At 40.7% G+C, this 9849-nt stretch overlaps 1 pseudogene; it reads right to left on the minus strand.

Annotated features, from left to right (window-relative positions):
• The window catches only part of LOC117542509, a 77375-nt pseudogene extending 69034 nt beyond the window's left edge, over positions 1-8341 (minus strand).
• Between the last annotated feature and the right edge of the window lie 1508 nt (positions 8342-9849).

The following is a 9849-nucleotide window of genomic DNA, read 5'->3' on the forward strand; positions in this document are numbered from 1 at the left end:
TTTTATATTAGTTAATAACCTGAATGGAGATGGTCTATTTTCTTGAAGGGTGCTTTTTAAATGTGTCTGTTTACTTACAGTGCTGTGAGAAGATATCTTACTTAAGTAAAAGTAGAGATAACAAATAGTACTCTGTAACAAGTGAAAGTAATGCATTCAAAATACTTAAGGGCAAAGATATCTGCAGCATCAAATTAAACTTAAAAGTACCAAAAGTAGAAGTGCCTATGATGTCAGAGTCATATATATTAAATGACTTGATTTTGATTATTTATGCATTAATGTGTTCATCCCAGCTGTTAAGAAAGAGCTCATTTTAATGACTTTTTAAACGGCTGATGTATATTTTAACCTATATTATATATGTCATTGTTGATTTCTTTTTTATGTTAGCTAATAACCTGAATCTGTAAAGTACTTAAAGCTGTGTGACAATGAATGAAATGGAGTGAAAAGTACAATATAGACTTCCAAAATGTAGTATAGTAGATGTATAAAGTATCAAAAAACTAAAATACCACGGTGAATTACGTCGACTTTAAGCACTTCATTACATGTCCCCACTGTTATTCCTTTGTGCACAATAAAGCATGTTGACTGTAACTGAACACCGTGTCCATAGGAAGAACACAGAGAACACACGAGTTGAGCAATCTGTGTGTGAGAAATTATTAGCTTATCGTTGCCGTTGGTTCAAAAGTCAAGGGTGAGTCCTCCGCTCAAAGTTTAACAGCGAGAGCTAGCTAGTATCGTGTACGAACCTCTGTAGTAAATATGAACACACATTATTAGAGCAGGCTCTGCCCCTCAGCAGAAATATTAACAATCTGCAGATGTTTCTCTCCTTTCTGTGAATAATGCAGGCGGCTAACTTCTGAAGGACACTCAGATGATTAGGCTTCAGTTAGACAGGTTGCTGTGCTGATATACAACTTATCAGGAGCTGTGAGTAAAAGCAGCATTAGCCTCCCGGTAGGAGAGTCAATGATAATGATCATTTTGAGGTCACTTTGCAAAGTCAATAACATGCCAAAAATAGTGACAAATGCCTGCTTTAACAAAAGACCAAACTGACGATTTGAAGTTTTTATTTCCACATAAACTTCTTGTGTTTATTATTCACTGTATGGTGTTACAATTTATCCCAGTGAATTAAGTTTTGTACACTTAACTGTGCACATATTTAACATTTTGGTTGCAATTGACTTTTACCTTACTTAAGGGAGACCTAAATATCTTTATAAAAACTAAATAACCCACTGTATATGTTTTAATTAGGGCTGCTCAATTAATCGTATTTTAATCGCGATTATGGCTTGCAACGATTACGAAAACAACGTAATTGAAATAAAACGATTATTTTTGTATTATTATTACTTTTTCAGTTGAATTCTACTTAAAGTTCAGGGTAATCAACCGTTAAAAACATACTGTTCAAATGTTTTCATCCAATAAATGGATGTTTTCAAAGTCAATGAATTTAATAATTTAATAATCGCAATTATAATTATTGTTTTAATATACATAATTCTATATTTCTATCGTTGTTATATACTTTACAATGTGCACATTTGTACTATATATATATATATATATATATATATATACATATATATATTTGTATTCAATTTCTTTATCTCTTCATCCTACATTTTTATTTCACCCCATTTTTTGCAAATGTTTCCGTAAACTTCTCATGTTTTTATAAATTATTTTTATTTTAAAGTAACTGACAAACTGAATTTTCCTCCTTCATGAATTTCGTATTTTAATACTGAAAAATAGAAGTAAGGAGTTAAAAGTCGGCCTCAAAACATTTACCGTTGCAACCACTGGACTAAAATAACGGATTACATTTTCTCGTTTCGTAACTAGGCAGAAAAATAAGTTTTCTTAAGTGTCCAACAGAAACAAGCACAGCTTAAATGTATTGGAAAGTGATTATGTAGAGCTTTTCTGAAACCCAAACTCACTCCTGGTATAATAATCTCAGTGATCTGTCCGTTCATATTAACCCACTCTGAGCCCCCCCCACCCCCTCCCCTCCCGTCACTCTGGCCCGTTAAAGCGATCAGTGCTTAATGCCCTCTCCGAAATGAGCTTTGATCTCGTTAGCGCGACACAAAGCCTCTTTACTGCCAACGATAGGACAAATCGGCTCTGAGAGAGAGAGAGAGAGAGTTATCAACTGTACACAGAGTGGACCGCACCGCTGCCTCCGGGGGAAGAAGCATCCATACTACAGAGAGACGGGAAAGATAGGAGGAGGAGACAGGAAGGAGACGAGGAAGGAAAACAAGAGATGACACAGAGGTGGATCTGGGGGGGGGGGGGGTGACAGAAGCATTGAAATCGAAATAAGCTCAATATTTCTTAAAGGGGCCGTATGACAGAGTCCTGCATCGGGTCGTGTCCCCGCGGGTACCCAACGGGTGACCCGCAAAAAAGGTGATTCGCGGGTGGTATTTTTTCAAACACTTTGTTCCGGGTTCGGTTCTGGTAAAACAAAGATGATGCGGGTCGGGTCGCGGGTATTGCATAATAAATTTATTAAAATAATAATCATTTAGTTTAATGTTTAAAATCCTCAGACCTCTCCCCCGCGGGACCGCGCATAATCATAACCTCTGCAGCGCATCAATCTGCTGCTGTGCGCGCCACATTCGAAATGGCTGAGGTGAAGCTCTCCAGCGGAGAATACAGCATTTTCAATAACACTTCCTCAAGAGCGAAATCCAACGGCGGGAGCGGGTCTTGAAGATCAGACCCGTGCAGGACTCTGCCGTATGATGATCATTCTCAGGATGATATTAGTGATAAGTGTCTCTACTGAGACAGGTTTATTTGCTTAAAGGACCATGTGTCTTGAAAAACACACATTATTCTGCATTAGAGAGACAGAGAATATATGAAACGGAGTAACACTAAAGTTGAATGAAGTATATTTACTCAAATACTGTTCTTAAAGAGTCCTCTCCTGCTGATGTTCAGGTGTATATCAGTATGTAGTGTCTCTACTTTAAAGAGTCCTCTCCTGCTGATGTTCAGGTGTATATCAGTATGTAGTGTCTCTACTTTAAAGAGTCCTCTCCTGCTGATGTTCAGGTGTATATCAGTATGTAGTGTCTCTACTTTAAAGAGTCCTCTCCTGCTGATGTTCAGGTGTATATCAGTATGTAGTGTCTCTACTTTAAAGAGTCCTCTCCTGCTGATGTTCAGGTGTATATCAGTATGTAGTGTCTCTACTTTAAAGAGTCCTCTCCTGCTGATGTTTAGGTGTATATCAGTATGTAGTGTCTCTACTTTAAAGAGTCCTCTCCTGCTGATGTTCAGGTGTATATCAATATGTAGTGTCTCTACTTTAAAGAGTCCTCTCCTGCTGATGTTCAGGTGTATATCAGTATGTAGTGTCTCTACTTTAAAGAGTCCTCTCCTGCTGATGTTCAGGTGTATATCAGTATGTAGTGTCTCTACTCCTGTGACATGTCTCCATGCTTTAATGTTTAAAGCTCTTTATTGTTCTCATACTGTCTGTGCTGCAGCACCTCTTTTCACCCTCTGTCTGAAACCAGAGCCCAGTCTGCTCTGATTGGTTAGCTGACCGGCTCTGTAGTGATTGGTCAACTGCTTAGATAAGTCCGCCCCTTAGCCTATCACGTACGATGTGTTGGAGCACTAGCCAATAGGTGCGTGACTGTTACATAGTGATGTCATTATGGTCCAAAACTTTAAGGATTTAAGCCTTTGCAGACCATTTACATGTCAAATAAAACTATATAACTCACCACATGAAAGGAGAGCCATGGGCCTACAAATAGTATACTACAAACTTAACAAAAGAAAAAAACATTTGGTACAGGCCCTCTTTAAAAATGACCATTTTATATTTTTTATATTTCATATGTTTAATCAAAATGAGATGAATGCAAAAATGTCCACATCCTTCCAATATCGTAATCAAGATATCAGTCGTAAAATCGCAATCAGGGTTTGAGTGGATTGAAAAAGAGGAAGATAATCAAAGATGGCAGGAGAGGGAGGGGGGAGATGGGACAGTAGAGAGAAAGAGTGGAAGGGGGGGAGGGGTCTATATCACTAAAAAAGCCTGTGAACCGGAGTCAATTAGCAATCTGGAAAAACGCTTGGGGGAGACATCAGAGGACAGCTAGAGGGTACTGGGGTGTGTGTGTGTGTGTTGGAGGGGGGAGTCTGCGGTTTGTATGAGGCACGAGCAACAAAAGGGGGAGGAGGCTGCACTCATTTATTATTACAGTCCTGATTTACAGTCAGACAGGAAGGTCGGCAATCTACTGCTCTCAATGGAGATAGTATGGTAATAGGGGTGGAGTGGGAATGAGTCCTAGAACACGGGAATGAGTTAGCATTTTAGCACTTCATGAAGTTAACCCGTCACAAAGTCAAATGTGTTTTTCGTTAACTGCCTGAAATAGAATCTGTGGTTAACACAAGCTGAAGATATTTCACATTTTGTTCTACAATAACAAAAGCTTATTTTTCTACAATATTCCAAAATACAATTGGCTTTTTGTCAAGAGAGCGCTTCCAAGACTACGTAAAAAAATACTTCATCTCTGCATATCTCTATTGTTGCGTTGCATTAAACTATAAGGAGCATCCCATTTACATGACATGTTATTTAGTTGATGATTCTATCCAAAGCGACTTATTTAAAGTGGACCTATCATGCTATATTGGAAACATATATTGTAGGGCCATACCTATACAAAACATGTCTGTGAAGTTTTGTGCTTAAAATACCAAACAGTTCACCCGTTGTAGCCATGCCTCATACTGCTCAAACCCTTCTTTTGAAGCCCTGTTAGAGAAACGCGGATTTTGGGTCCTTAGCTTGAAAAAAAAAAAAAGAGGAGGCGGAGCTAATGCCTGATCAGAATTCTACCGGAGATAAAGTTAAATTCTGCTGTGATAAAACGCCATCCTGTTCTAAACCACATCAAGGATTATTTCTGAAACAGTACGGAGCTCAAATGCTTTTTCTCTTGCAGGTTTATCACAAGGTGAGTTCCTTTTTATTTCCTGCTTTTTAAAAACACATGTGCTCTCCAGTACAGGTTAGCTCTGAGTGTTAGCGAGGCTTGCTAATGTAAACAAAGACGAGATTACGTCCAAAACACGGACGTTGTTTCTGATAGCAACTCTCTGTGGGTCCGCCGCCGATTTGACGTCAGATTGGCAGCAAATCTGTATCCACTTGTTGTACCCCCGTTTTTAAAAGATTTGGGTACGGAGGAAAAGAGAGAGGGTTTTATTTTCGGACGCTGCGTGAGTTCCCCGACGCACCGGGGACACATGTTTATGTATAAAAGACATCACAAAGTGCATTTTGCATGATAGGTCCGCTTTAAATGCCTCCGGGAGCAACTTGGGGTCAAGTATTTTGCCCGAGGACACTTCAACACAAAAACTCTCATTGTTAGCAGACAACAATACCCCAAGCCACAATCGCCCCAGAAACCACATCCCCTGAACTCCTCTTCCTCATCTCGAGCAAAGCAGCGAGACATTTCCATGAGACTACCGCGACTGCATCAGCCCTCAATGTCATCTTCTATTTTATTTACCCTTTTGCCTTAAGTGTTATTCCATCATTCAGAGCCTATCTCCCCCCCCCCCACCCCAGTCAACTGATGGTGTCATTTCCCCCATCCATCACTTCCCTCTCCTCCGTTATCACTCTCCCTGATGGATGCAAAGTAATCCTTCTGATTCCCTTTTCTTGTCCCCTATCTCCTAGCTTCCATCCTTCATTCCTCCTCACATGAATCCATCAAGCCCGCCACATATTCCTGGTATGTTGTCTCTACTGTACTTAGTGCTGCAAAATGAATCAAATCTTTATCCAAATCGCAGTTAGTGCAGTATTTTGTAAATGCTAAATATTTGAAAATATCTGAATGAAGTATTGTGGAGCTGCAGAGAAGCCCTAGTAGTCTACAGACTTGTTTAAGACAGATTCTCTTCACACCATGATATTTTTGTATACATTTCTTGATAAAAAATATCGGTATTTTATTGATAATTTCAATAACAATAACTCCTAATAAACCGAATGAAATCACAAATGCAATATCCATTAACATCCTCACAATTTCTTATTTTTTCCAAATCCAGCAGCCCTACATATTATCCCTCACGGCCATATGTCCGAGTCCCTTTCTTTTCCATAGTAAACCCAAATATGGTCCTCTTTGTCCTGCACCTCCTCCCCCCTTTTCTCCTATGTGCATCACCTTCCATCCATCAACTCTCCCCCCATCTCCCTGCACAATCCTCCCCCTCATATTTCCACCGTGACCCCCCGATGCCCAGCGATCAATACGGCTGATGGGCAGCGAGATCCCCCCCCCCCCCCCGTGCCACACTGCTCATTGTCACATCATCTTTGCTGGCGGGCTGCAACCTTTCCCCATCATCAGCATCCACCCCAAGCTGAGCATTATACCAGGGACCCTTTTTTGTGTGTGTCATTGCAGTAGGTCAGCCTCACAGCCAATTAAAAGCATTCCCCAGCTCCCTCTGGATTCAATTACCTGCAGATGACCTCAAACCGTGCCCTTCCTCTACTGTAAGCGCTGTTTTCCCTGCACTAAAAACACCAAACGTCAGCTAAAATGTTCCCTCCTCGTGCTGCTGGATTAAGGACACTTGAAAGCATGTGTAGGTGTAGGAATGATGTGCGCCGTGTGAGGAATAAAAAGCGGTGGATCCAGTCAACGGGTTTACTGTAATACACACAGATTAGTACGGTGGAGGCGGTTGACGCTGCCTCAGCAGTCGAGTCATGAAAGCAGGGGAGACCTGTGTTAAGGAGGGCCCCCCTAGAGCCCCCTTCCCCAAAAAAGGCTCTGTTCTTTGTCTTTCACGTGGGGTGACCCCTCCCCCAATCCATGTCTGCCTCTCTTTTTAACACCTAGCGACAATCAAGGAAGGAGGGGGGGCGATAGGTAGATAGATTCAAAGGCAGTGTGAATTATCATCACAAGTCTGGGTGATTTCATACATAAGAATGAAAGAAAAACACCAAGAGAAGGAGAGGGCTTACTTTCTGGAAGACATGCATGATGAATGGTCTGTCATGGCAATGGAGCCTGTATCATATTACCTTTGTCTGGCTTCTAGCAACTGCAGCCTCACACTTTGTACGTGTGTTGTTCAGAATCTATCACAATTAAAGGATTTTCCATTTGCTGCAATGATGCATGATTACGTTGTTGATGAGTGGGGGAAAGAAAAGGACGTGGGGGGGGGCTGTCAAAACATTATCATCACTCCCATGCTGATGCCTGGGAACAAAAGCTTTGACTGGAGAAGGAGAAAGGGGAGGGTAGAGGATACTTTGGGGGAATAAATGCACACATGGAAGCTTAATAATTGCACTCTTACCTGCCCAATGTCGACCACAGTGGTGCCGTCTATCCTGGGTCTTTTGCACTCCGCACCGGGTAGGTCCGTCAGGGCAGCCGCTGTCTGGGCGTCGGGCTCCGGGTCTCCTCGCTTCATCCCCCGGACAGAAGCTCCCGGACCCCCGGTCGTGTTAGCGAGGGTCCCGGCTGCTGTATCAATGTCTCTCTCCATTACCCCCCGACTAACGGGCAGCATTATAGAAGCAACGTCGGTCGACATTAACATTGGACGGCAAGACAGTCCTCCAGTCAAAAAACAAACAAACGTGTATGTCTATACCTTGATATAATTACAATGGATCCCCCTAATTTACATCAATAATAATAAGCAGCTGGTTCTTCTTTTTTTTAATTCCCAACTTCAATGCTGAACATTATGACTCTGGCGCATTAAGTAGAAAAAAGAGTTTAAATAAAAAAAACGACGTGACCTATTTTTGAATATATGATCACACGTCTTACTCTTGGATGCCTGACAAGCTAATTAGCTAGCTAACTAGCATGCTAGCATTACATTCCGCTAGCTCCCTTTATAAATGTAGCACCGTTGCCAAAGATAGAAAACGTTGGGAATTAGCTTAGCGGGATACTTCTCCTTAAGCGAAGCAAAGCAGTCGTTTTTCCTCCTCTTCGTCGATCAATTCATGTGTTTTTTTGTTGGTAATAAACCCCTCTGTTGTTCCTTGGTCTCCAGTCCCTTCTTATCGCACCGTGGTCTGCTCTGGATGTGTCTTCTTGGCTGCGGACGAACACCGTTTCCTCTGCTCTCTGAGTCCCCGGTTGGTTGTGTGAGGGAGCCCCGGTGAGCTGTTCCAGGGTCAGTTTGTCGGCGGAGGCTCTGAGCAGAGAGGCGGACGGTGAGACGAGGCGGGCTGATCTGAGGTCTGCGTTTCCTCCGTCTCCTTCTCCTACTTTTTTTTTCCACGATTCCCAGAGAGACGCCCCCCTCCTCCTCCTCCTTTATTCTCACGTATTTCAAAATGTTAGTATTTTTCTGTTCATAACACAGCCATTTGATATTTTAAAACTGTAAATAATTATAAAATATAAGAGACACAGACGAAAATGAAATAAAAAATAAATACAAATTGGTAAGAAAGTAAACAAAATAGAAGCTAGTTTTTTCTACAGGTCTAAATAAGATATAGGGGAATATAATAAGTATGTTAAATGCTAAAGTTGAGGACTTATTTTCACATTTTCCACGCAGTTTAAGGTGATTCTCAATTTTAGAAATAATTTGAGTAGACTCTAATTTATTAAAACAAATTTGACAACACTTAACATATTCGGGTCTTTCTTCATATAGGCCTAAATTAAAGCATATATGTAACTTTTATATGCATTTTTGTCAGGCAAAAGCACATATTTAATTGTTAATACAATAATACAATATGACTCTTGCGTGTTTATACATTTACCAAAAGCGCAATAGTTTAGTAATAATTATATAAGCGTTTAATTAGGTATATAGATATGAAGAAAACTCTTGACCTATTCAGGTTAACGTCCTTTTACATAGCCAAGTACATTTCTAGGTTTGATGTGTTAATAGAAAGCAGAGAGAAACAGATGTAGATAACCAAACGTTTTTGATGCAGAAATCAAATCACAAATGAAAAGAGTTCTCAGTCTCTGATGTGATTTCTCTGAAGGGAAGATTTACAGCAGCCTTGTTTTTAATGTGTTTGCGCCCCCTGGTGGGTTTTACACGACATAGCGTCTGAAGTGAAGGGGATTTCCATCTTGAAGGGTGAGAAGTTGTGATGAATTTCAAACAAAAGCAACACAAATCAAATACAGCTGCTGTTGTGTTGCAATATTTACAGTGGAAAACCTAACATAACTTAAAGAGGGGGAGGATACTTAAAAGAGGAACGGTCACTGTGTCTTCGTGGTCACACACACACACACACACACACACACACACACACACACACACACACACACACACACACACACACACACACACACACACACACACACACACACACACACACACACACACACACACACACACACACACACAAAGTGAAGTAGAAGTGTCTTACATTTTTTTGAAGTGCAGTAAAGCAAGGCAAGTTTATTTCCATAGCACATTTCAATGAGGCAATTCAAAATGCAAAAATAAATATTAAGACAGAAACACATTATAAAATACATTAAAAACAGTCATTAAAAAGCCAAGATATTCAACTAGAACACATATTTTGTCTGATTTTAAAGACATGTATTGTTGTAGTTGTATAGGATTTCCCGTTCCATCGGCCTACATCCTGGTAACATAGATGAATATTGTGCAGACACGGTTTTACAGTTTGCTAGCTAATTTAATTACCCGGAGCCTCTGCTGGCACGTTGTGTTTTCTCATGACAGCTCATGTGTTAACTCTGTTTTCTGGGG

This window comes from Gymnodraco acuticeps, unplaced genomic scaffold, assembly GCF_902827175.1.
Source record: "Gymnodraco acuticeps unplaced genomic scaffold, fGymAcu1.1, whole genome shotgun sequence".
NCBI lineage: Eukaryota > Metazoa > Chordata > Actinopteri > Perciformes > Bathydraconidae > Gymnodraco > Gymnodraco acuticeps.